Source organism: Equus caballus, chromosome 2 (assembly GCF_041296265.1).
Source record: "Equus caballus isolate H_3958 breed thoroughbred chromosome 2, TB-T2T, whole genome shotgun sequence".
NCBI classification, from domain to species: Eukaryota; Metazoa; Chordata; class Mammalia; order Perissodactyla; family Equidae; genus Equus; species Equus caballus.
In genome coordinates, this window is record NC_091685.1 from 98,471,716 (window position 1) to 98,498,316 (window position 26,601).

The window sequence follows — 26,601 nt, forward strand, 5'->3', positions numbered from 1 at the left end:
CGCGTGCATAAAACGTCCTCTTTGGTGATTCCGATTCCCTCCTCCTCCTCCTCCCCATGCTCCTTGCCCATGAAAGAACTTCTGCTTCTCAAGCTTTAAAGTATGTACTGTTAAAAAGTGACTAAAGAAGCCAATTTAGATGACACAAACAAACTTGATTTAACATTTTGTGAGGCAGATAGTCTCCATTTGGAGAACTGAAAGATGGGTTGGAGGCAGGAAGCTTTTAAAGGATAAAGAATAACCAACAAGGAAGAGGAAAATAGAAAATATCTGATTGGCTAGGACACATAGTCAGCCTTGGGGTGAGAAGGAGTGAGGAAGTGAGTACAGAGCCCAGAGGTGGCCTGGCTTTTGGGGATTGGCTGACTGGAATGTACTGCGTTTGTAGTTAAGTTGACATTGAGGGGGTTACTAAAGTTATCTAAGTTTCAGTTTGCTGACGTGGCACCCTGGGCAGGAGTGGCTCCATCTTGGGCCTAGAAAGTTCTTTCAACAATAGGAACCACATTGAGATCTAGTTAAGATGAAGATTTAGATTCTGTAGGTCTGGGATAGGTCCTGAGAGTCTGCATTGCTTTATTTCTCTGGGTAATGCTGATGATCCTGGGCTGCAGACCACACTGAAGGAACTCCCATTGCACGGAAATATCCTTAGACAAGCACCTGATTACTGTGCACATCATTTCAAACCAGTTCTTTCCCAGGGGGCTGTCAATTCTTACTGATAAGACATAATGTGGTAAAATAACAAGGAAAAAAATAGCAGGGCAAGGTAGAAAGACTTAATCTCAGAAATATGTAACTATGGTGAGGAACCAACCTTTCTGAGGAAATAAATCTTGGAGAGGAAACCACAATGAAAGAGGTAAGTGATATTTTGAATCAATATTGAAACGTGAATACAGATATAGCATGCGGCCTGGAGATGAGAACGGATAAGTAGCATTTTTTACTCTGGGGATGTGAATTATCTTCCAGGCTGGCAAACTTCAGTGTTTTCCTGGGTTTCTTGGCAAATGTGGCTTACTGAAAGGAAAGCATACAACTTGTAAGCTTTTAAAAGGTAGCAGAAATTGTGAGAGTTGCAAACTTTTTACTAATATTTGTGCTCCTCAGCAAGTTTATTATTTGATTCACCCATCCCAAGTTGATATCCTTGGTGGCAGGGACAGTAGAGTTTTTTGCAGAAGTAAGTTTCCTAAAGATTTTTAAAAATGTATTTACCTTTGGGAATGTGAGGCCTAATTGTAAATAAACTCTTACTGTATTCGCATCAGCAGTCCTGGACTAGTTAAGAGCTCTACTTGTATATGCCAAAAATAATTTTTCAAAAATGGCTGAAACTATGTAATCAGCAACTTTGCATTTGACAGTGGAAATCAAGATCCATTTCTCTTTGTCCTCGCACACTCGACCCAACCAAGTGATGACTCTCCTTCTTAAGGAAGTGTTTATTACATTTTCTAAATGTTTACAGATTGTTACTGTGCTTGCACTTGGCATACTAAACATACTTTGCTCTTTTTCTCTTGTTTTCCTTTTTTTTACATTTTTAATCAGAGATCAATACTTCTAGTTCCTCTGATCATTTTTTTTTTCTTATAAGTTATAGCAGCTGCTTCTCATGGAAAAGAAAGACAGGAAACTTTTAAACCATTTAAATGAAATGTGGAACTGGCTAAAAATACATCCTTGTGCAATGATTTCAACTTGACTGACTGCAACACTGGTGTCTACTGAGGGATGGTACTTTTAGAACTGAATATGAACTCAACTCCCCAAAGACATCTGAGGAAGGTCTCAAACCAAGTGCTGTTTTAAAATATAGATCATATCTGTGTGTAGTTGTGTTCCTGTACCCTTTAAAAACATTTCCTTTAGGAGTAGACATGAGTGAACGTCAGTGAATGGAACAACAAAAAAACTAAAATATTCTTCAGACACCTAGGGCAAACACATGTCATTGAAAAAAACCACAATAAAGAGAACACTTGTCTAAAAAATATACTGTTACCCTTTTCCTCCACCTTTCGGGATGGTAAGAGCCTACTGCTGTCAATCAGTTAAGTTTATGCCATTACTTCACTCTACAGTGGTGTTTCTCAAATTGTGGTGCGCTAACTTGGGATATTTGTCACAAATGCAGATCCCTGGGCCTAACCTCAGATCTTCTTAATGAGAAGCTCTGGATTCTGCATTTTCAATAAGCATGCCTAATAAAATATTATACAACTTAAGTTTGAAAGCTACTAGCAAGCTACGGCAGAGAAAAAAGTCTGCACGAAGCTTTCTCTGGGGTTAGCAAAGAAGCTCTTTCAAGCATGGTAGGTAAAAATGAGTTGAAAGTGTCATCTATCTATTCTTCACACCCTAAATTTCCAAAAACTTTTCCTGTACTCAGGTGTCCCAGGAAGGTTTGCTTCCAAATTTATCAATTAGTTAGGACAGTAAATAAAATGCCTTGAAACTTCTTTTCATGCTTAAGTTATGAGCAACTCATTCAGAGCTCATAAACATCTCAAAGGTCTTAGAATTTTTCCATAAGTACATAAATAGTACAAAAACAAGGAAACAAACTTTATTTTCCTTTGAAACTAAAAAGGATCTAGACTTAGCAAAAGAAGAATAGACGCCATTTTAAATTTAATGAGTAAAATACTTTCCTGTGCCTAGGTGTTAGTATTTCTTCAAGTTTTACTCTCTCTTAAATCTTGACTTACATTCTTAAAAAAGTAGTAAAATTTAGTTAAATAATACTATAATTTTAATAAAGATATATATTTTTATAATAAGTATTTATTGAACTAGTTTTCAAAGTTTTATTTATCTGTTTTTCAATGGTAAAACTATTTTAAAACAATACCTCATATGGAAATTCAATATGTACAATAGATAAAAATAAAACTTCCTTGGTTGAAGAGTGTGTGCGTGTGTGTGTGTGTGTGTGTGTGTGTTGGGGGCAGTGAGGCCCAGGGCCTACTCATTCAGTTCCTATCTCATCCTCCTAGAGTAAAGGGCAGTAAACTATGGCCCATAGGCCAAATCTTACCACTTCCCATTTTTGCAAATCAAGTTTTATTGAAGACATCCATGCCCATTTATTTGTGCATTATCTATGGCTGCTTTGGCGCTACACCATCAGAGTTGAGTAATTGAGACAGAGACCTATTTAAGCAGAAATCTAAATAAAATATTTACTATCTGACCCTTTACAGAAAAAGTTTGCCAATCACTCTTCTAGAAGAGACAGTGTTTGAGAGGCACATCTTCTTGGCCTTGCATCTCAACCCTGCAGGTCATCCCCGTCCACAAGAAGTATTTACTACAGTGTACTTTGCAGCTTTGCTGTTGTAGTTGTTATTATTATTTACTATGTGTTCCATACCATGAAAAAGTGGAAAAGCCCTCCCTTAGGAGCGTGATTCAGCTGTTGTAGAGCTGACCTTGCATTTCCTAATATGTTAAGTGATAGTGAATGATGCAATTCCTTATGGAATATTTGGGAATATTCCTTCACAATATTTTTCATCCCACGTTGTTTGGGTTTATCTTTTCCCTGGTAAAGATTTTTTTGGACACTACTTTATATTTAAACAGCATTCGTTCTTTTCTTTTTCCGTGCCCTTTAGCCAATTGGGGGTGGATCCCTCTAGTCAGTGACCAAAGCAATCTGAGATTTTGAGAGCAGGGTTGTAGAAGACTATTCTTTCTTTCATGTCCATTTTCGTATGTTAAGAACAAGCAGACAACATACGTAAACTATCTCATCAGTAATGGGTCCAAGTGAGAAGAAGTTAAAACCTAGTCATTTATATCTTATAAGATTTGTTTAAGCTGGCCTACCATCCAGCATGCTTCTTTAGTACCCATGAAAAATATTTGTTCAATCAATGGTGCTATATGACTTGGCTGTGATTCCCCATTTAGTCTTGCGTATAAGCAGAGCCAACCCGCCTTTGAAAAGTTGTTTCTTAAACGTGACAATTTTTATCGCCCCTGCAGTAGATGGAGTACAAAGCATATTTCTTTTCTGATTAAGTACACCGTTCCTTTGTAACAAGGTCACACAAAGCAGGGTTATATGGGGGGAAATACACTAAACTGTTGAATTTCTAGTCTCTTTAAGAAGTCTATTCCATTCCATTTTATTTTATTTAACAGGTGCTTCTGAATTGCCAACCAGAAGATACTCAGCTTGGTAGTGTAGGGATGATAAAGTCATATATGACTATTTTATCAGTGGTCTAAAATTACATTGTAGTCTAAGAGAGGTGCTATGTGGCTGATAGTGCATTTAGGCTTAATCAAAATCTTTGTAGTGTAGGCTAAAGGAGACACTTGGAAGTCTCTATATGATACCTTTAACAAAACCTAGTCTAAATTTTAAGTCTTGTGCACTACTGCTGGTACCCTGAACGTCACAGATTTTTGCTGTTCCTAATTGCTTTTGATGGAGCTCAAGACAGTACCATTTTTCCTCCCTGGGATTCTCACAGTTTAACTCCTAGGTCTAGTTCTAGACTCATTAGAAGGCCAATCTGAGCAGAGAAATAGCTCATTGTAATGCCCTACCTGTTAGGAGAGAAAATAAAATTAGTTACTTCTTTTAGTACTTTGACTTTTACAGTAGAGGCTCATTTTTGGGGCATGTAGTGGACCAAGATTAAAGTAGAGGTACCAATCAATTATCCCTTTAACAGCCACCTGGAGGCCCAAGATAAGTTCACTGTCCAGGTGCCCTTCTCTGGGCTGAGACAGCCTAGCACTGGGCACCATATCAGTCATGCCTCCTGGACTGCGTCTTGTCTATTGCTGGGCTCCTATTCAAAAGCCAAGGAGTTGAATTGATTTTCAGAGAAGCAAAGTGTGTGCTACAGCCAGAGACCAGTTTCCAGGCCTCTTACAATGATTTCCAGGTTCCCCTGGCATCAGAGGTGAGAACCTGATCCTTGCTAATCCACCTCTCCTAAGGAGGCCACATCGGAAGGGGGCTCACTCCTAACTGGCTTATTCCTTCCATCAGAGAATGTTCTAGAAGCAGGGGCACCTCTTGTTGGATGCTTTGTGTTTGTTAACTCTCAAGTAAAAAGAGAAAGGATCTGTTGTTACTCATTTCCTTCTTTCAAATAAATAGATAACAAATCTAAATATTTTCACATTTTTTAAGGTACTAATTTTTTCTTTTTCCTAAGGTGAGATAGTCACAACAGTATACTTAAAGAAATTCCCTTGTCCCCTAATAGTTTATGGTCTCTTAAGTGAGACAGCACTCTGTGATAAATGCTAGATGAAAGGTACTGTCAGGAAATGACAAGTATCCCACTAGTTGACGGTTCTTCCCATAGGGGGATCAAGATGCTTCCTCTTCCTCGGTGACGCACTTTGGGGTCCCTCAGTGGGCACAAGATACTAGGTAGGGTCAAAAACATACCAAGTAGTTATTAACTCACAGATTTCATGAAAATGGAATTTCATGGGGAAATAATAAAGGGGAATTAAAAATATAATTTTACAGTGTTTATCAAAATAAAAAAAAGGTTTTTTTCAGTCAATCAGAAATCTCTTAGCTCTCCTACTTTTCACGATACGCCTGATCCCTTCACTGATCAATTTACCTCCCTCAGCCTGTGTTACCTTTGTAGCAATTTACAAAAGAAAGACCTCATAATTAAACAGATTTTTTTCTATAGAAAAATCCTACATCTTTGAAGCAGGAGCATCTTTCCCTTTTCTCCCTTCAAACCTTTCTCCATCCTTGATCGTAATTGCCTGATTTCACCCATTCTTTATATATCCCTCTGTGCCTTCTTAGCAATTCCCCAGGTGGTTAGAAATGTTATTTGAAAGACACAGATACAGATGCATGTTATGCAATTAATAGGCCTTCGCTAAGTGGAACCAATAGACCATTAAAATGAATTTGTGCTGTCCAAGCTCTCTCTCTCTCCATCTTTCTCTCTCCAGCAATAACTTGACCCAATGGCTGAAGAGATATGAAAATCCATCTCTTCAATCCCACTCTGTTTTAAGTGCCAAAGAAGAACAGGGTACAGATAATGATTTCCTGCTCTCAGAAACAAATGTGCAAATACTTCCATCCCAAGTACGCCTCCTGTCGAGGCTGCTGAATCAGGAGTTGCACCACTTACAATAGAAAATGGAATAATTTGCCTACTGCAACCCAGAGAGAGGCAGTATCTTGCAACAAATGGCCTGGCCATATAAATAATAAAGTAAAAATGGGCCTGAAGCTGCTGGGATTTTTGTTTGCAGGAAATAGGATAACTCTAAGCAATTTATGGCACTGTTTCCCAGCTAGAGTCCAAGGGCTATTTAGTTAGTAATGGCAATAACAGAAACAGCTTCATGTCAAGATGGAGCCACAAGTGCTAGGCAGAAAGAGAGCAACAAATATTAAAAGATGTCAACTGGCAGCACAAATTGATTGCAACTTGTGGTGCTGGGAAAATGGAGCATGCCAGGAGCATTAGCAGTGAGAGAACCAGCCATCAGAAAACCTCTGAGGCCAATAACAACTCAAATCCCCTGGATCCCTAAGATACTCCCTGAGAAAGGAGAGAAAGAATAATTTATGAGCGCTAGAGGCCTGATCTGTTAACACATTATTATCTTTGTCAGTTGGAGTAATTACTGACCTGACAATATTATGGATACACATTCGGAGTAACAAACATTCCTGGGGTGCTTGCATGAAGTACAGTTTCCAGGTTGCCAAAGTGACCAGTCCATTCTTGCACAGGTCCTGGAGCAGCAAGGAAGAAATGCTGAACTTTCTGGATGAGATGTTAAAACACAAGGGAGATATACTTCCCTGGAGGTTTCTCCAAAAATTATACAGCGGCAAATCTTCAAACTTCCCCAATATCAGATTCTACTCTAAGATGATATTATTAATAGTGATACAAAGCTGGCATCAGGGAAGTCCTATTATAGAAAAGAAGCCATATTGTAACTTTGAATGACGTCTGATTAACTAACCCAGTTGGATATGTACCCTCCGGGAGAAACCCGGTCTGCAACAACAGAGTGTCAATGTTCCTGATCCCCTCCTCTAGAGCCCACTAGCCCTATATAATGGCTTCAAGATACTGTGCCCCTTTAAGATGGTTCTTTAAGATGCTAGTCCATCATCTTCCAATCAGCTAGCTCATCACTTAATAAAATGCCCTTTCTCTGCCACCATCTTGCCTCTTGATGGATTGACTGTTGTCTTGTGGTGAGCAGATCATGCCCTTCGTGCAGTAACGGCAGCCTCCACTTACTGAGCACTTACTGTGTACGAGTGTGCCAAAAGGTTCACGTGCCTTATCTCATTCAATGCTCACAGTGAGCTTCTGAGGAAGGCACTGTTATTATGTGTATTTTATAGATGAGTGAAGTAAGGCACAGGACACTAAGGAACTGGCAAACAAAGTTGGTCAATGTGGAGTCAAGAGTCAGATCCAATTTTGCCTGATTCTAGAGCTTGAGCTAGAACTACTGAGCCATATTGTCTCATGTAATAATAATAACAAAACAACAAATAATAATTAATGTTAATATTATTAACTACTAATATTGTTAATATTGTTAATTAATAAGTTAACAGCATCCTCAGCTAACATTTATCGAGTACTTACTATTTAATAAACATTACTGTGGGCTAAATGTTTGAATAAATCAGGATAGGATATCTTCTGTAACAAACAACCCCAAATCCTTGGTGTCTTAACACATTATGGTCTTTTGCTGCTGCATTTCACAGACCAACAGGTGAGCAGAGAGTAGGTGTGTGGTGGTGTGAAAGGGCTCTGCTCCATGGAGTCATTCAGAGACTCAGGTTTCTTCCCAGGGAATGTTCAACACGTGGACTCCAAAGTTACCCTAAAAGAAAGCAGAGATCATGAGAAAGACACACATGCTCTTAACTGCCTTAGTCCAGAACTCACACAACCCTTGGGCTCACATTTTATTGTTGGTAACTAGTTACATGGCCCGTCTAGCGTTGTTGCAAAATGTGCTGTAATTGTGCCCAGGAGGAGTAAAACATTTGGTGAACATCTATTTCATCTCTGACGTGGCATTTCACCTGCCTTAGCTCATATTTCACATTAACTTTATGAAGTTATTATTTCCGTGATACAGATGAGGAAACTGATACAGGAAAGTTCCACTTTCTCAAGATCACACAAAAAGTAAATGTTAGAGGCGGGATTTTGGGGGAAAAATGATTGATCCTCTTACACAACAAAAGTAAAATTTGTAAAAAACTTTTTCTTAGATTTGTCATTCCTCTGCAGTCATTTCCTATAGTCAATAACTAGTTCTTCAGCTCTGCCCACTTATTGTAGTACCCTGAAAGAGCTTCATTCTTTCTTATCTCTGGGACTTTGCATGAACTACTGTTCCTCTATCTCTTGACTTGGGCCACTTTGACACATCCTTTGTGTTTCAGTTTAGATCTCACTTCTTCAGAAACTCTCCTCTGATTTCAAAGCCTGAGTTAGGGATTCTGGTCTGAGCTCCCTTAGCATCCTAGGTTTCCCTCATCATGGACTTGTCACATTGTATTTTAACTTTCAGTTAATGGATCTGTCTCCTTTGCTGTAGGCTAAGTTCCACAAGGACAGAGATTCTGTTTAGATAGTTTATCTCTGCATCCTAGCATCTAAGGTGCCTGGTACATAGTAGGAGCTCAAGAAATATTTGTTAAGTGAATGAATGAATAAGTAACTCTCCCAGTATCCTGAACCTACCCTTACCCCTCCATGGATTTAGTCTCAATAGGTTACTATTCCTTCTGTAATATATCTAAAATCACATTTAAGTGAGCCTGAGTACTTAAATATGGTAGGTACCATATTTAGCCACAGGCAGATTCAAAGAAGAAAAATACTCACCCTGTACTCTTAAGGAGCTCTAAGTTTAGGGGCGGATAGAGATATGTAACTCTGAATTAGGACGTGATATGGTAAGTGCCACTGTAGAGGAATGTGGGAACAAGGTCCTGTGAAAACACAGAGAAAGGAGTGATTGGAGAAGGGGGAAAACCTGCATGGAGAAGGGGACCTATGAGCCAGACTTTAAAAAAGTCTCTCAGATAGAGACAGAGAAGAAGGTCATCCAATGCAGAGTGGATCACATGGGACAAACCAGAAAGGTCAAAAGATTTCCTTTTTGAAGAGTATAAGAAGCCAACCCAATAGACAAATAGCTTACAGATATTTCATGAAAGAAGATATAAGAACGGCCAATAATACATGAAAAGATGCTCAACATTATTAGACATGAGGAAAATGCAAATCGAAATCACAGTGGGATACCTCTCTGTACCCACTTGAATGGCTAAGTCCAAAAAGACTCAAATACTAACTGCTGGCTGGCAAGGAAGTGGAGCAACTGGAACCCTCATACACTGCTGGTGGGAATACAAAATGGTACAGCCATTTTGGAAAACAGCTTGGCAGTTCTTTATAGGATTAAACATATCCTTTCCCTAAGAACCAGCCATTCCACTCCTAGATAGTCACCAAAGAGAAATGAAAGTATATGTCCCCACAAAGATTTGTATGTACATTTTCCTAGCAGATTTATTCATAATAGCAAAAATCCTCAGGGGCTGGCCCCGTGGCCGAGTGGTTAAGTTCGCGCGCTCCGCAGCAGGTGGCCCAGTGTTTCGTCAGTTCAAATCCTGGGCGCGGACATGGCACTGCTCATCAGACCACGCTGAGGCAGCGTCCCACATGCCACAACTACAAGGACCCACAACGAAGAATATACAACTGTGTACTGGGGGGCTTTGGGGAGAAAAAGGAGAAAAAATAAAATAAAATCTTTAAAAAAAAAAATCCTCAAATAACCCAAATGTCCCTCAGTAGGAAAATGAATAAACAAATTGTAGCACATCCTTATAATGAAATATTCCTCAGGAATAAAAAGACACAAGCTACTTACATACCTGACAGAATGGATGAATCTCAGAAACATTATTCTGAGAGAAAGAAGCCAGACACGGAGCATACATCCTGTATGATCACATTTATATAACATTTTAGAATGGGCAAAACCAATCGATAGTGACAGAAAGCAGTTCCATGGTTGCCTGGGGCCAGAGGCTGGGAGTGAGTGACTGTAAATGGGCATGAGCTAGAATTTTGGGGTGATGGAAATATTCTATATTTTGATTGTGGTGATCACACGGCTTCATGTATTTGTTAAAATATTAAACTGTATCTTGGGTAGCAGAAACAACAGAAGTCCATTACAGAGATTATTCTTGACTCAAGCAAGTAGGACGACTTGTGGATTCCAACACCATGTGCTTTCCTGCATTAGGGTCTTTGATAATGCTGTTCCCTCTGCCAGGAATCTCCAGCCCCATCTCTGTTAGATGAAGTTCTCCCAACCTCACTTTGCATCCTTTCAATGATCTCCATCTATCTAATTAGATGACTTTGGGCTATCCTTCTCTGAGTCTTATAATTATTTTTATCTTTCTTTCAAGCCTTATTCTACCTTGCATTATAGATATTTGTACCCCTACTTGTTTTGTTCTCCAATAATGTCTGAGCTGCCTGAAGGCAAGGGCTCTGGACCTCCAAGAGCGTAGTGCCCAACAATGCACGTGTGAGTGGATGTTTGTTATAGGTTTGCTGACATAAATTAATTGCAATAAATTTTTTATAGGTCTGATCTGAGCCGTGTGTAAAATCACTTGTTTTCACGCGGAGATAGATTTGAAAGAGACTCAATATTTTTCTCTGTTGTTCGGACCAGGTGTTCACAATAGAATCAGGAGGATTTGCCCTTGGATTAGATTTTAAAATTGAAACAGCTACATGTGAGTTGAGCCAGAAGAATGTATGACAGCTTTATAGAGACATGTGGCAGTTGGGTCAGGAAATGAAAGGGTTGCCAATGTAAAACTATTATTTGTTCTGGGGAACTTCTAAAACAAAAGAAAAATAATTTTGCTTTTGTAAAACATGAAAGCTGATAGACGATAATTATATTCTGCTTGGCTGCTATTATGACTTCATAACATAATATAGTATATTAATGACTGTGCTGCATTAATTGGAGACACAGGTATATTAAGAATATCTATGAGATTTTAACACTGGTAATGTATCTGAATCCTTAACTTTATGGAAAATGGTGTAAAACATTATTTTTCAATGCCATGGATTTCGTCCTCAAAACCAAAGAATCTGAGTAGTGAATTTATAGCCTTATCAATGTGGAAAATCAAATAATTGACAGATCTTCACACAGTTTGTTCCAAGAAATGCTAAACCTGAGATTAGAAAGATGCAAATGCTGTAACCTTGGGTTACAGAGGAGAGAAAACTAACCCTATTGCTCTCTTCAAGTGCCCCCTGGCCAGTATTCTCTTGGCTATTGCTGAAAGGTGTTTTTCTGTGTACTAATTAGGTGTAGACACAGATTTAAATTTTAGAGCTTGTGATTCCAGAACCCAGACTTTTTTGGGTTTGTCAGGCCTTTGTGTGGTTCTCAGCATTTCACATATTATGCTCAGTCCTTCCTACTGACCTACTGGTGAAGACAATCAGTACGGTAAAGACAGCCAACATTTACTGAGTGCTGATGGTGTGCTAAGCACTTTACATACAATTCTGAAAGGTATTAATATTATTCCTATTTTATAGGTGAGTAAACTGAGACGGGTTTAGTTAACTTGCCCAAGGTTATATGCTAACAAATGATGGTGGTTTTTTTTTTTTTAAAGATTGGCACCTGAGCTAACAACTGTTGCCAATCTTCTTCTTCTTCTTCTTTTTGTTTTTTTTCTTTTTCTCCCCAAATCCCCCCGTACATAGTTGCATATTCTAGTTGTGAGTCCTTCTAGTTGTGGCATGTGGGACGCTGCCTCAATGTGGCCTGATGAGTGGTGCCATGTCGGTGCCCAGGATCCGAACCTGCAAAACCCTGGGCCACCGAAGCAGACTGCACGAACTTAACCACTCGGCCACGGGGCCAGCCCCTAAATGTTGGGTTTTGAACCATAAATATTTTCTCATTTTGAGGTCAGTTTTAAAAATGTACTCTTTCATGGCTGTGATCTTTGGCCCTAAATTGAGATTAGAAAGAGCTGAATATATTATCACAAGTTAATCAAACAGTACGTACAAGTATACACTCTGCTCCGAATAGCTTTTTGCTCAGGATGGGCAAAGTGAATTCATATATGGCCCAAGTGGGAAGCATTGTTCTTTTTTTCTGTCTTCAAATTAAAGTTATAGCCTTTTGAGGCTACATATATATACAAATATAATCAATACATTTGCCCTCTTATTCTTTGGACTTGAAAATCAAGTTTTAACAAAGATCTGTCAATGCATGGTTAATAGATTCCATGTATATGCACTTCATCTCCAGAATGTATAAGGTTATGATTTCACATATTTGTCATAAATGGCTGCAGCATCCATATATTATTGGAGTGAGCTTTTCTAATGGGGATAAATGTACCGCACTGTGGTCTCTCAAGATGGCAAGATACACAACTCATGCTCAGCGAAGCAGCGGGAAATATATTATCCCTCTGCCATGCTGTGACATGCATATATTCCATTCGAGCTTCACGAGGGCATTAAATCCAGAGAGAGATCAAAAGAAAATACAGAGGCAGACTTCCACTGCTGGCTTTTACAGCAGTTCCTGTTGCCTCCATGCTATTTGAAGAGAGCGGAAGGCTCAACTGCTTCTTCAAAAGACGAATTTTGTTAAAACATTACATTTTATGTTTTTTTTTCTCCTGCAAGTTACATTTCCCTAAATTGCCTGAAATTCCAGGGAGATTTTTAGTAAATGATAGCTCAAGGGAAAGAGTTCTACTCCAGTTTAATAATAATGGAGTGTGGAAAAAAATTTTGAAAAGTTACTTACAAATTGCCAAAATAAGTTCAACATCTCATTTCCTAAAGACATGGTTCCCACAAAACTTGTTTCAAACAATTGTTTTTGTCTGGCATATTTCCTTCCATCTTTTTTGTGGTAGCACTTTAGAAATGGAAATAAAGGTGCCCCAGGTTAATCAATAAATTCTATGGGCAGACACCATTCATTTCATTCAGAATAGAAAAAAAAGGAAAAGCATAATTTAAGGAGTAACTTTTCACAAGAGTTACCATTTTCACTTCTTGTTTTCTGCGTAGAACAATAGATTGCTCGAGCTAGCAGAATCGTTGTGGGGTGGGGTGAGTGTTCCAGTGGCTCATAGAAAGTATTCAGCAACTTCTTTGCTCCACGTACCACACTAAGCTTGGTGTCAGAACTCTGTTGAACCAGAGAGACCAAACATAAATGCCCACCTCTGTGGAAATATAAGTGTGAAGAGAGGTGTTAAAACTTTGGGTAACAACCCCCTTAGCAATACATCAGATTTCAGGATGGCATTAAACTAAGGGGTTGGAGCCAGAAGTTTTGGATTCTAGCTATTGAAAATTCTACTACTTTGACCTCTAGAACAGAGAGATGGCATTGCAATTGAGAATTATACATTTGCACAGGAAACTTGACAATAGTTTTAGTTTAAAGGAGAGAAAACTGAGACTTAAGGAGTCTATCAGTCATGATCAAGTCGACTTGGCACACTAGAGATATAGTTCTCTCTTAAATTGTTGAGTGCTAGAACTTTGTATTCCGGGGCTGTGGGCACTCTACAAAATTGTCAGGGACTCAGGCTCTCTCTAGCTCACTGCTTCGCCTTTCTTAGGATGTTCGAGACAATGATTGGAACTCTACCTAACATGGAGGAAGGGATTAAAAAGCAGATAAGGAATACATGACACGTTTCTAAAGGAAGTTTCGTAGAAACTGCTTCATAAAACTTTTCTTTACATTTTGCTCAAACTTAATTCCATGGCCACACATAGCTGCAAAGGAAGTTGAGAAAATTAGTCTTAATTCTAGGAGTCATCTACTCGACTAAGAATCAACAGTCCTGTTACTGACTAAGAGGGAAGAAAGGATATTGGAGTGGGAACCTCCTATCTCTTTTACAGTGAGATTAAATAATGGCTTAGGATCACACAATTTTCTAATGGCAGAGATTAAAAGTAGGTCTCCCGATGGTACAGTGCTCTTTGAATCAAAGAAAATGAACTTCTAGGCTTAAATGGGGACAATTTATGTATAGAGGAAAATGAGAATAAAGATCATGGTGATTTTAAAGTTAGTTTGGAAAGTTTGGTTTTAAACATTCTTCCACTCCTGTATTTTGGCCTATTAAAACATGATTTTTATTTTATTTAGTTTTATTCTCTTAAGGTTAAAATAGAAAAAAATTCCCACTTAGAATATAAAAATACTATTCAAATTTCCCATCCAGCAACACTGGTGAAGCAATGGGAGGCAGAGAGGCATTGAACTTGTGACCACAAATCTCAAGTGGGCTCGTGCACTGCCTGGACAGCTGTTAGGTCCTCTGGTCGACTCACTCCACCTCTGAGACACTTTCGTAGCTTCTCTCGCTCCCTTAGCATCTGAGGCCCTTTCCCTTTACTTTCAGCTGATGATCTTGTCTGTTATTTCACTGAGAGAATAAAGACAAATACAAAAGAACAGCCAGTTCCCACCATCACAAATCCACCTTTCCCTGAGTCCATACACTCAGCCTTCCCTTTTGTTACAATGAAATGAACAGTCCTGTTTCTTTCAAAGCCCAACTATACACTCATGCTCTGGATCCCATCCCTTCATGCCTGTTGAAGAACTTTGCTCTTGCAATGTTCTTTCTCCGGCATCATTTTCTCCTTCTCTATACAATAATTCCTACCAGCATTCCAAGATATTCCAAAATCTCCCTTGATAAAATCACCCACTCTAACCCAGATTTCATACCCTCTTTCAGATATTCTCTGTTCTTGAAACAGGGGTTTTATGTTTTATATTCATTCCTTGGTTCATTTCACTTAGGCTTTCATACCCAATACTCTACTGAAACTCTTCTTGTGGAGCCTCCAATGATTCCTATCTTGCCGGATCCTATGCGCATTTCTCAATCTTGGTCTTACTTGACTGATCAGTAGTACTTGACCCAGTTGTTCACTTCTGCCCTCTGGAAGCACTTTTTTTACTTGGCTTGGGTAACTCTATCCTTCCCTTGTTTTCTTCCTATGTAATGGCTATGACTTCCCATTCTTCTTTGCTGGCTCCTTCTCTCCCTAGCCTAAAGATTTTGGGGGTGCTCCCGGGCTCAATCTCCTTGTTGTTTTTTCTACTTTTTCTATGCTCTCTCCCTAGATGATTTCATTCACTATCATGGCTTTAAATATCATCTGTGTCTAGATGGTTCTGAATTTATATCTTTAGCCTTTTGCTTTTCTCTGGGCTCCAGACTTATATGTCTACCTCCCTTCTTAACATCTCCACTTGGATGTCTAAAAAGTATTTTCAGACTTAACATCTTCAAAATAGAACTCTTGATTCTCTTTTCCCCAACTGTTTCTTCCTGTAATTTTAGTAAACAGCACCACCATTCACTAAGAGGTTCAAGTCAAAACCTGGGAGTTATCCTTGATGCCTCTCTAGCCCACAAACCTCACATTTAATATATCAGAAAATCGTCATCTCCAACCTCAAAATATGTCTAGCATTTAATCACTTTCACCATGTTCACCACTGTTTTCCTAGTTCAAGAGCCCCATTTAGACTCCTAACTGGTTTCTCTGCTTCTAATCTTGCCCACTCCCAAGTCAAGAGCTCCAGACTTATCTGATTAAAATGTAAGTCAGGTCACGTAAGTCCCTTTTCTGCTCAGAATCCTCCAGTGGATTTATTCAATCAGAATAAAGACCCAGCTCCTTACTATGGTCTTCAAGGTTCCGTTTGATCTGCCCTCTCATGTACACACAGTCTCATCTCCCGCCACTCTCAGTAATATCACACTGGCTCTTCATGGTCATCAAAAATACTGAGCTTGCTGCCCACCTCAGGGCCTTTTAACAAATTATTCCTTCTTCTTGGAAAGCTCTGCCCCTAGATATCTGTAAGGACCGCCTCCCCCAGGTTATACAAGTCTTCGTTCTGATATTGCCTTCTCAGATGAGTTTCCTGTGGGTACACACTCCCTCTTCACCTCAGTGCCATTATCCAGGTTTATTTTAACTCACTGTACTTATTACTACACAACATTGCGTTGCACGTATGCAGGATTTTTTGGTTTCTTTATTGTGTAAGTTTCCCAAGGGCAGAGGCTTTGTCTTGCTTACTCTTTTATCTCCTATGCCTAGGAAGTCTCAAGGTGATATGTGATTGTGCACACTTGTGTGTATGAATATGTAATATGTGAATAAATGATTCTAAAGCCTTGGAGACACTTCAGTTAGTCAGTTACCTGAAGAAAAATAAAAATCTATTTCTCTTTCCCTTTGATTTGTGCTGGGCTGCCTAAGCCTTATGCCTCTTCTCTTTCTGGAAGAACAAACCAGTATGAAGCAAGATCAAGGGCAGTTGAGAAGCAAAGTTCAATCTGACCCCCACTCGACAAGGGTTGCATCCCAAAGACGGCATCATGGCCAGAAGCAGACCCATTCGCTGCTTGAGTACATTGCTTCAAACACTGACAAACAGGGAGAATTATCTTCTGAATCAAGCAATTCACTAGAAAGTCCTGGTTGCAAAGGAACATGTGCAAATTTCATCTTTTCTTTCAAGCTCATCTCTTTATGTCACAGAGCATCCATTCCACACTTGTGGAAACATATTTGGTTTGAAAAGCATTCTCAGGGTGTTCAGAGTTGCACCAAGGACACCTGAGGGGGGAACAAGGTGGTTAAGCAGAAAAAGAGTCTCAGAAGACCAGGAGAAGTTGTGTCCGGCATCCGTTTAAAGTCATTTTCGTGTGACAGCCTTACCTGCGGCACCCATTCCGCTACACCACTACTTTCCTATTTACATAAAAAGCAACATGCATGCTTTTCAGCCTCAAGCAACTCCTGACAGGTTTTGAGAAGATAACTTGAACTCGGGTGAATCACAGCCATTTTTAAGGGGGAGGTGAAAACAGCTGTTTAATACCAGAAGTGCTCTCCTGCCGGAGGGGAAAACATGTTTCTTAAGTGTGTATAAGTGATCCTGGGTGTTAGGAACTTTGTTTCCTGTCTGTTATGAATACCTTGACTACAGATAAGGTGAGCAACATTCAGTTAGGTTCTCTTACCAAATTTTGTCGGTTAACATCAGTCATTTTATGTTTCTAATTGAAAAGAGCCACTCTTTGGTTTCCATGTACGTTGAGCTTGAGGTGTGCAGCACCAGCTTTGGCCTGTCATTCTGTGATTGCTTCCATCCCATGGTAGGCAAAAATATAAAGAACATGAAGTTTGCCCTTGGCAAAGGCCCAGCTCAGTATTCAGGCACCAGATATCCAAATACCCTTATCATCACTCCTCCACGACTTGGCTATATCAGCCTTGAGTTGGCTCTGGACCTATCCTTTCCTGTGCTCTTCCTCTTACTCCCTTTATGAAAACAAAGTCTATTCATGGCTGGATAATGAGAAGAGGTTCTAATAATCCAATCAATGCAAATAAACCAAGGAACCAAAAACAATTTAATGTGCTACTTCCCATGGATGGATTAATAGGAATAGGGTGTCTAATTTGGAATTTTAGGCAAAAGGTATTTTGGGACTGGGACAGAGGGAGAGTCCCCAGAACCCTTTCATTTCCTATAGGTGGCCACCTCCTAAGGTTGCCCTTAGATTGACCTTGCATGGGGAGTCATATTATACATGAGGCCAGGTTTTGATTGGTCATTGCTTTCTAATGAGGGTCCAACCCAAACCCTTACCATTGTAGATTTGGTGCAATTATTCTTGGCTCTTAAACATTTGTGTTTAATTTCTTTCACATTTTTACTTATAATATTGATATATGTCTTTGGAAAGTCAGTGAAAAATATTTCTTTGTAAATTTGGTCAGTCTCTGACTCAGCTAGAGAGAACTGTTAGCTTAGAAATGCCTTATTATTTTTTAGATGGCAACTGCTCCTGGACGGAGCAAGTAACTCACCTGGAAGAATTTCAGTGAGATCAATGGAGCATTCTCTAAAGGACCAAACCCATCTAAGCATAAATCTACTATTTTTAGTCTTGGATCTGAAATCCCTCTTTTTCTAACTCTTTGGCCACGATCTCTATTAAAACAGCCAGCTTGTCAAATCATAGATCATTAGAAGCTTTCATATTGGACTTTTATCCTAACACTGAAGGCTAGAGGGTGCTGAAGCCTAGAAGGCAGTGTGTTTTATTTTAAGTGTCTCTACATGGCCAATAGCAGAATGATTTCTAACTGAACCACATCCCTTTTGTCATTTATTTTTATGGTAATAGTAAGATTTGAGAACATTTTGGAGGCTTTGGGATAAAAGAAAATATCATTTTTAGCTTTCCCTACACTTGTCGCTTGGGAATGTGCATTGTTCATTTTCTCTTAAGAAATCACCTAAATAGATTAACTGTTCCATATGGCTTTGGAGAAATGGAAAATATTGATGAAAAGGTGCTGGTGACCACAACAATACACTTGCAATTGCCATTTAGCTTATCCTTTTGTAATCCTCTGTTCCACATCACTGAGGCTGGTAATGTGAAAACCAGACTCAGTGCCCCATCACTCAGCAGAGGGATTGCTGAGCTCATTGCACCAACCCCTTGCCTCCCTCAATCCTTTTTCCATGTGGATGTATGCTTTTTATGGGCCGAGAGTGCCGCTGGGGGGCTCCTCATGCTGCTTTATTCTCTGAGGCAGGCCGTGCAGATGCAGCAACAGTGCCTGCTTTTGCCTTTTTTTCTGTAAAGAACTCAGATGTTTGTTGTTTAGGACACTATGGTCAGTTGTGCCTAGCAAATGGCCTAAACCTTTGATACTCAAAGTATGGGCTCTGGACCAACAGAATCAGCATCAGTCAGAAGGCGGGTCAGAAATGCAGAATCCCAGGTCCCAACTCAGACCCAGTGAGTCAGAATCTGCATTTTAACAAGATCCTCGGTGATTCATATGCACCTAAGGTTTAAGTTTGAGAGGCACAGCCCTAAATTGCTTCATTTATTTACCTTTGGCTTCCAGAGAAGACTCTCATAGGAAATGCCACGGGCTTTACGTTTCTGGCTTGCTCCTTAGCCCCTGCGTTCCGAGGTAGGGATACAATCTTCCTTCTCTGCCTCCTTCCCTGGTTTGACAATGTAAACCTTTCGAATTCATGTCTAGGTGTCCTTTCATAAGTAATAGTTGATCTTCGGGAAAAGAAATCAATATTTGCCACAAGTCATTCGTTTCTGGGCTCATTTCAAAAGAAGAAAAGGATTGACGAATATTCTTAGCATCTGCCACGGCCTTTATAAAGCTGCAAATCTCTTAGGTCAGCAGAGAGTCTGTGATGACTACTAAAGTGTACAAATACCGTTTGAAAGCATTGCAAAAATTCTTACCTAAGGCATGCCTTTTTATTTCTTCACCGAAGCAGCTAACACGACGACCACTGGGGCAAATCTTCAAAGGGGGCAATTCTCTGTAGAAAGCCGTGCCACGGGATTTTGTAACAAAGGACTTCTCAAGAGCAACAGCAGCTTGCTGACACTAGAGCGGGTTGAGGGACTGAAAAAAATGATTAAACAAAATTAAGACGCAATAGCAGTCGTGGAGAGATCCTGCGGAGCCTGTAATGGGGTCCTGTGCAAGGAGAGGTATAAACCAGCAGTTTTCTGGAGATTGGGATAGGAAGCCGTTGAAGGTGATGGACTGAAGTGGTGTTTCTTTCTTGTAGGAAAATAATTATGATTTTCCCCCATAGATAGCAATAAACATGCAAAGTCTACAATGTAACATAAGACTGCTCCAAAGTCTTAAAATAGTAAAGTTGAATAGCTGTTGTTCTCTACTCAAGTAAGCATTGTTCCTTAAATTTAACTGTTTTTGCAGATTCCCAGTTCATTTAATACAATTTACACATGCAGACCCAGACACTGACTATTCTAGCAAAAGGAATGACAACATAAGATGTGCTTATTTAAGACTGGGTTTTGTAATGCTTATCATATCACTGTGAAAATGTTCTCTACTATCAGTTTGGAGAAGAATTTAAGGTATTAAATTCTTCACAGGTATTTGGAAAACCAAAACCCAAATAGGACTCCCTGTCAAGACATGACATCTTGGAATAGGAATTCAGGTGACAGCAGATTTCCCATAGAAAGCATATGATCACACACACTGTGCACTGCACAACTCCAGGGGGCGACATTTACGTGGCCTCCCTGAGCATCATTCCACAGTTATAAAATGCAGCAGCTGTGAATATTGTCATGTTCTCAATACACTCCTCATAAACTCCAGTCTTATTCATTTTTGGTAATATTTTAAAGTCTATAATTATAGAGCAGCTCCAGAAATGCTCTTTACATATCCCGCCATTTGATTTATAAAAGGAATCCAACAAAGTTAAAAGCCAGGTCTATTTTTTTTTAATTGGGGAATGTGCTGAAATGCTGTTTCGGAACCCTCTTCTCAGAATTACTGTTGTAACCTGGCACCGATGTAAATACACAAGTTCAAATGGCATTTATAATAAAACATTTTACCAATGTTATTCACTGCCATGTATTGCTTGGGAATGTGGACTACTGAGTCCACAGCTGGGACAGATTGCATCCTCTTTCACTGATGAGTTCTGTAATATTCTTAACATTCCTCATTCAAAGCATGGGGATGGTCATAGATTTTACATACTTCACACAGTTGCTATGAAGAGTAGATGACATGATACCTACAAGCCACGAAGAATAACATTTGGCATAGAATCTAAATAAATGTTAGAGACCACACATTTTCATCTAATTTTCTCAAGTCTGTGCTAACCTTTCCTAATTTTTCTGGGAAGTTTTGAAGCTAGCCAAGTTCACATTTAGCAATATTGTGGAAACACAAGAGGAGGAGAAGATCATTTTAAGCTGCATATGTGCATTCACAAGTAGACGATACTATGAGAGAAAAGAGTAACTCTTACTCTGTTCACCCCTCTACCTCCTTGGTCTGAGTTAGAAAGGAATAGGATGAATGTCATTGAAAGGAGTTTGGGCATTTGTTGGGCCAGTTGTTAAAACCCCTGCCTTCTCATGTCTTTCCTTGATGACAAGGTGCGTGGGGGTTGTGATAGCCATGAGTGCCGCCCACCAAATATGTCTGGTTACCCTTGGCACTTGGAGGAATCACACTCCCCTGCCCACATGAACTTGGGTGATGCCATGGGCTTGCCTTGGCTAATGAAGTGTGAGAGGGAGTGATGTTTGTGACGTTTAGGAAGAATCTTCACTGCTGAATGCATGATGGACTAGGCTCTTTCTCCCTCCTGCTTCAGTGATTGCTTAAGCACAAGCTCAGATGGAGCAGCCAGCAGCTTGGATCCCTGAGAGTCTATGAGGAGCAGAGGGCCCTGCTGGCCTATGATGGACACATAGCATGAGCTGTGTATAAAGCTTTGTCGGCTTGGTCTCAAGCCACTGAGATTTCAGAGACAGCTTGTCATTGCAGCATAACTTGCCAAGGCTGGTTTTTTCAAGAAGTCTGTGCGGGCATACACAGGGCTGGCTCTGAGAGATGCTCTGAGAGGCACAGACTGTGTTCTGGTGATGGTCAGTGTATGGCGTTCCTTATAGATAATAACTTCCTGATTTTTTAAAACATTATACATTTGTATATTGTATTAATAAATTAACCAGTTTGTATATTTAGTACTAAATAATAAATATTACTTATTAAAATGTCATTCATTCATTGTCTTAAAAATAAACATATGACTTTAGCAAATTAATCTTGCCTTGTTAAGTCTAACATTATTGAAGAGGAACTGAGGTAGAATATGTTTCTGTATCCTATCCTCAATTCCATTTACTTTTAAAGAACCCTGAGTAATATTTATCTGATTGAGGACAAATGACCGCAAAGTTACTGGCTAATTTTCCCAAGAGAAAATAGAAGAATATTAGAATTCACAAAAAGAGATTCTTTCCTACAAAAATGGCATTGAACCAGCAATCAGATATAAAATTATTATTGATTTTTACATATTTATGGTATGTGAGAAGGTGACATATGTGGAATGCAGCAATGATTTCTGTATTTTGAACTCTATTCAACCCACTTTAAAGAAAACAAGAAAGTTTCTCACAAAGAGCCTTTGAAAACTAGGAAGTAGAAAACATGACTACTAAGAGACTAATGGGGTAAGAAAAATATTACTGAGTTTAGAAAACAATTGAGATGTTGTTCAATTATTTCTTGGATAGAAAATTTGTATTTTATATACTTTAAAATATTATTCTATAGCTGATTGAAATATATATACAGAGAGAGAGACAAAATCGTAGATTCATAACCAATCATTTCTCTGCTAAAACAAATTCGATTAAGAAAATAAACATAAATAATATGAGAAATTAATATGTTTTCAAAAACCAAACCAAAAATATAAATCTGATTGATTTATCACAAATTGAATTCTATATTCCACAGGACATTTTAAATTCCTATATTCACTAATTACATCCACTTCAATGTATTTTATAGGAATTTGTTCTTAAACTCTAATGTTAGTTTAAAAATGATTCTTGATTATTCTGTTGCTTTAGTGATTGGTAATAGAGGTATCAAGGGTTAGTTGAACTTTTACTTTTACCAAGGTCAGCAGTTTTGGTCACCTGTTAAGGATGATACTAGCTTATTTTTTCAGTAACCCACATTGAGTGTTTTCTATGTCCCTGCATAACAGTGTGTTGTTTTTATGAGCTACTTCATTTAATCATTCTTCTTTATTTTAGAGATGAGGAAACTGAGCCTCACAGAGGTTAAGGGACTCACTGAAGGGCACTGGTGCAGAATGGCTTCTGTGGACTACGTTAAAAATGCATAGCCTATTTCAGTTCTCACTAGCCTACCTGTGTGATTAAGTGTGGATGTGAAGGGAAAGAGAAATGGCACAAATCACCTGGTCCTCCTTCTCTCATCCCTTGATTCTGGGTAGAAGACTAATGCGCCTGGTCTTCCTTATCCTTTGAATGGAACTTTCTTTGGGCAGATGTTATGTTAATGGTTCATTTGGACCTCATTCAGAGTCTCAAACCCTGGTCTTTCCCACCTCAGAGAGGGCGAGACTGGAATGTTGGGTCCCAGGACATTCTTCCAATGGAAGTCTCTATTGTTAATTACAGCATCACAGCATGTGTGACAGACTTGGTATAGAGACTTCCTTAAATTCAACTTCCATACAGTCCACCCTTTTCTTAAAATATACTTTCACCCTTCTAAATCATTTTTCATTCATTAAATTTGGGCTTACCTATATCAGCTGACAAAAATTCAAGCTCTTGCATAGTAAATCCATGTGCTAGACAATAATTCACTTTCAGCAGTTTTGTCTTTTTGTATGGTTTTTTGTTCCATTATTTGAATATTAGATTGCATTTTATTTGCTTACTTAAAAAGATTATTTGAAAATAGAAATCTGAAAATGTTAAACGTAATGATGAACCAGAGATGGAAATTCTTTGATCTGCTGAAAGTGGCATATCTTTGGTCCAGACACTCATTGGTCTTAAGATGGCTTCTGAGTATCAACTTAGAAAAGTCAAAAAAAATAAATAGTACATATTTCATAAATATAATCATACTACTTTTAAAGAAGCTATGTTTTTGGTGTCTATGAAAATGTGTCATGATCCAAATAGGTTTTTACATTTCTTCCTTAATACAGCTGGTATAAGTGTCATCTGAAGTTGTTGATCTTGATCATTTACAGACACTGAAAATAGCTATATAAATACATTTGTTTATTTTTGTTTTTCTCCAGTGAAAAACTAAGTTCTCTAGGAGTAGAAATGTTGTCTCATTCAGAGCTGTATCTGCAGCACAAGGAACAGACAGTAGCCCAGAGTAGGTGTGGAATACAAGTGAGGAATTACTATTTTATATAATCACACTCGTTATATGTGCCTTTATATGCATCCATACCTCCTTACATTTATTTAGAAAAGGACTATCTTTCAACCTTAAAATTATTCTTTTTTTTCACTCATTTTTCTACTTTATGCTTTCAGGCTCAATTATGGTTATTAGGAATTGATAGAACTTAAAAATGCATTAGGCGTTTGATGGCTATGGTATACCATCTTTAAATCCACTTTTCCTGCAGCCTTTCATATGCTTTTATAAAATTCATCCTGATGTGGGTATGTGTGTGTATTTCTTAAACAATTCTCTGAAATTTAGATTCTAGATCTTTCTCTGAGTATTGTTACGTCCGATGACTCTGAGTAGGAGTTTCCTGGGTGAGTTCAGAAAGCATCTTGTCAGCTGACTTTTGATTTTCAATAAAATCCACATTCTCCAGTTAGTTTTCTTCCTGTGCAAGGGCTGGTGGGCCAGCATAATTTCAATGGCCATTACTGCCGGGCAGCTTCAGCAGGGCAATGTCGTTGAGTGACAGTACAAAAACGAGATTTTATCACCTGCTCTAAGTTCTTTACCACTCTAGTTTCTCAGAAGCATTCCATTTCATAGAAGAGCAGAAAATTGAAAAAGCACACCAAAACAGGCCTCTCTGTATCTGTGCAGATGGGGAAAGTTTATACAGACCACATTAAAAAAGAACAATGCAGCCCACACATTGAAATCTCATTGACTTTCTATTAATTTGCCTTGGAACTGTGGAGCGGCTGAAGAAAAATAAGAAAATAATATTCTTGAATTTCAACCAGGGAGTTTAGATTCTCCAAAGTTGCTTCTTTGGCCCCATGAATCGTTTTTTGAGATTATACAGCATTGAATTAGCCACTTGAAATTGCTAGAATCAGATAAAGAAATATTCTACATCAGGGAATCATAGATTGTGAAGTTCAGCCTGATTTTTTCCTATTTCTCTTCTAACTCCCTTTGTGTAACAGAATTATTTTCACGTAAAACTACAGGAATCTTAACTGCACCCTCCCTGGACCATCCATCTTTCTCTTTTCCCTGTGTCTCATGTTATCTCTGTTTCTTCTTTTTCTTCCTTTTTCCATTCAGGGCAGTACAGCTATCTTGCTGTGAAGATCATTGCATTGTCTATTTTGTTTTAACATTCAAATGCTCAACTTGATTCCTGTCTCTTTAGATATCATGTAAGAATGGTATGCATTGGAGTTTTAAGATATAATTTCTTTTCTCCTCTCTCCACTCCCTGTCTCCAGCAGCCCTGTAAAATAGCTCATTGCTTTGCGTTTCTCAAGCATTCAAGTGTTTATAGAGTCTAACAATCCTGATCTCTCACTTTCTTTTTATAAGCAGAAAATGATAGCTGTGTATGGCGCAGTTCCTAGGGAAGCTGCACGAAAAGTGGCAGGCAAGCTGATACCAGAGTATGGAAAAGAGCCATAGGTATGTGCTTTTAAAGGAGTTGTCCCATCAACTCAACTGCCACACTTAACGGTGGAAGGACTGTTAAACTTCATTTTCTAGGAGAAAAGAAATTGGAAAGATGTAGTCTTTGAAAATTTCCCTGACCATTCTCTTTTGAAATTCAGCTTTACAGCTCACAGTGGTTCCATAGCAAAGAAAAAAAAATGTAATGCCAAGTGAATGAAACAGCTGAGGCCAAATGGGAAGAGAGGGCTACTGGAGCAGGAGAAACAAAGCCAAATATGAATAGTAATTAGTCACTTATTTTTCGGCACACATTAACCCACAAGAATAGGCCCTTAAGAAGTAGTGTATGGCAAGAACAACTGGTCAAAATGTACTCTTCTAGCATTAGACGTATTTCTTTAGGTTACCAGCTTATCTTAGCCATGTTGTCTCTGGGAGTCCTTGACGGGAAAATTCCAATGTCTAGAGCTGGATGTGAAATGGTCAGTCCAAATTCAGAATGACGCAGGTGCAGTGGCTAAACAGACCCTTAGATTGGATTCAGGGTTGGAGACTACAGGTGGTGATCCAAGTAGATGCAAGGAGTGTGGAATGGGGTCCCGCTTTTGGGAAGAAGGAAATCAGGCAGTAAGCATTGATGAAATTCATGTAATAATGATAGTAATTACATGCCAGGCCCAGTTCTAAGCACTTTACATGGTTTATCTCATTAATTCTCATACAATTCTTGGATGTGACTATTGTCCTCACTTTACAGATGAAGAAACTGAGGCTTAGAGAGTTTAAGTAACTTGCCTGAAATCGCAAAGGAAATTAGTGCCAGGGTCAAGGTTTGAACCTGTGCTCTTAACTCCTACACTGTCTTTGAAGTAGGCAAATAGTTTCAAGGAGACTTCGTCTACAGTCTAGAGAGTGACTACCTCAGAGACTCATGGTGCAGGTGGATGAGTGAGGTCAGCTAGGAAGCATTTGGAGCCAAGTAACGGCTTATGATTTAAACATATTTGTTGACTCAGTAACTGAAAGTTCAGAGTTATTGTGGTCATCTGAGCTGAGTCCTGATTCATTTCCTTGTGATTCTTTTAGCTCTGCCCTCCTCTGAGCAATGCCTGGGTAGAGATGTGGCTGCGGCAATTCTGGACCTCATGTCAGCACAGAACACTGGCTGGAATAAAGA

General features: G+C 39.0%; 1 long non-coding RNA gene across 11 annotated transcripts; it reads right to left on the reverse strand.

Moving 5' to 3' along the window:
* Window positions 1-854: 854 nt before the first annotated feature.
* LOC102148129 (uncharacterized) lies at window positions 855-23,198 on the reverse strand. 11 transcript variants are annotated; one of them, XR_011430745.1, is made up of 9 exons: window positions 23,011-23,183; window positions 19,460-19,625; window positions 19,085-19,264; window positions 17,189-17,310; window positions 13,155-13,339; window positions 8,904-9,010; window positions 7,644-7,887; window positions 6,660-6,766; window positions 856-1,029 (listed from the first exon to the last, which is right to left on the reverse strand). It is a non-coding gene; the product is annotated as an uncharacterized lncRNA (long non-coding RNA). The 11 variants fall into 11 exon arrangements; XR_002803623.2 differs by lacking the exon at window positions 8,904-9,010; XR_002803630.2 differs by lacking the exons at window positions 17,189-17,310; window positions 19,085-19,264.
* Window positions 23,199-26,601: the final 3,403 nt, after the last annotated feature.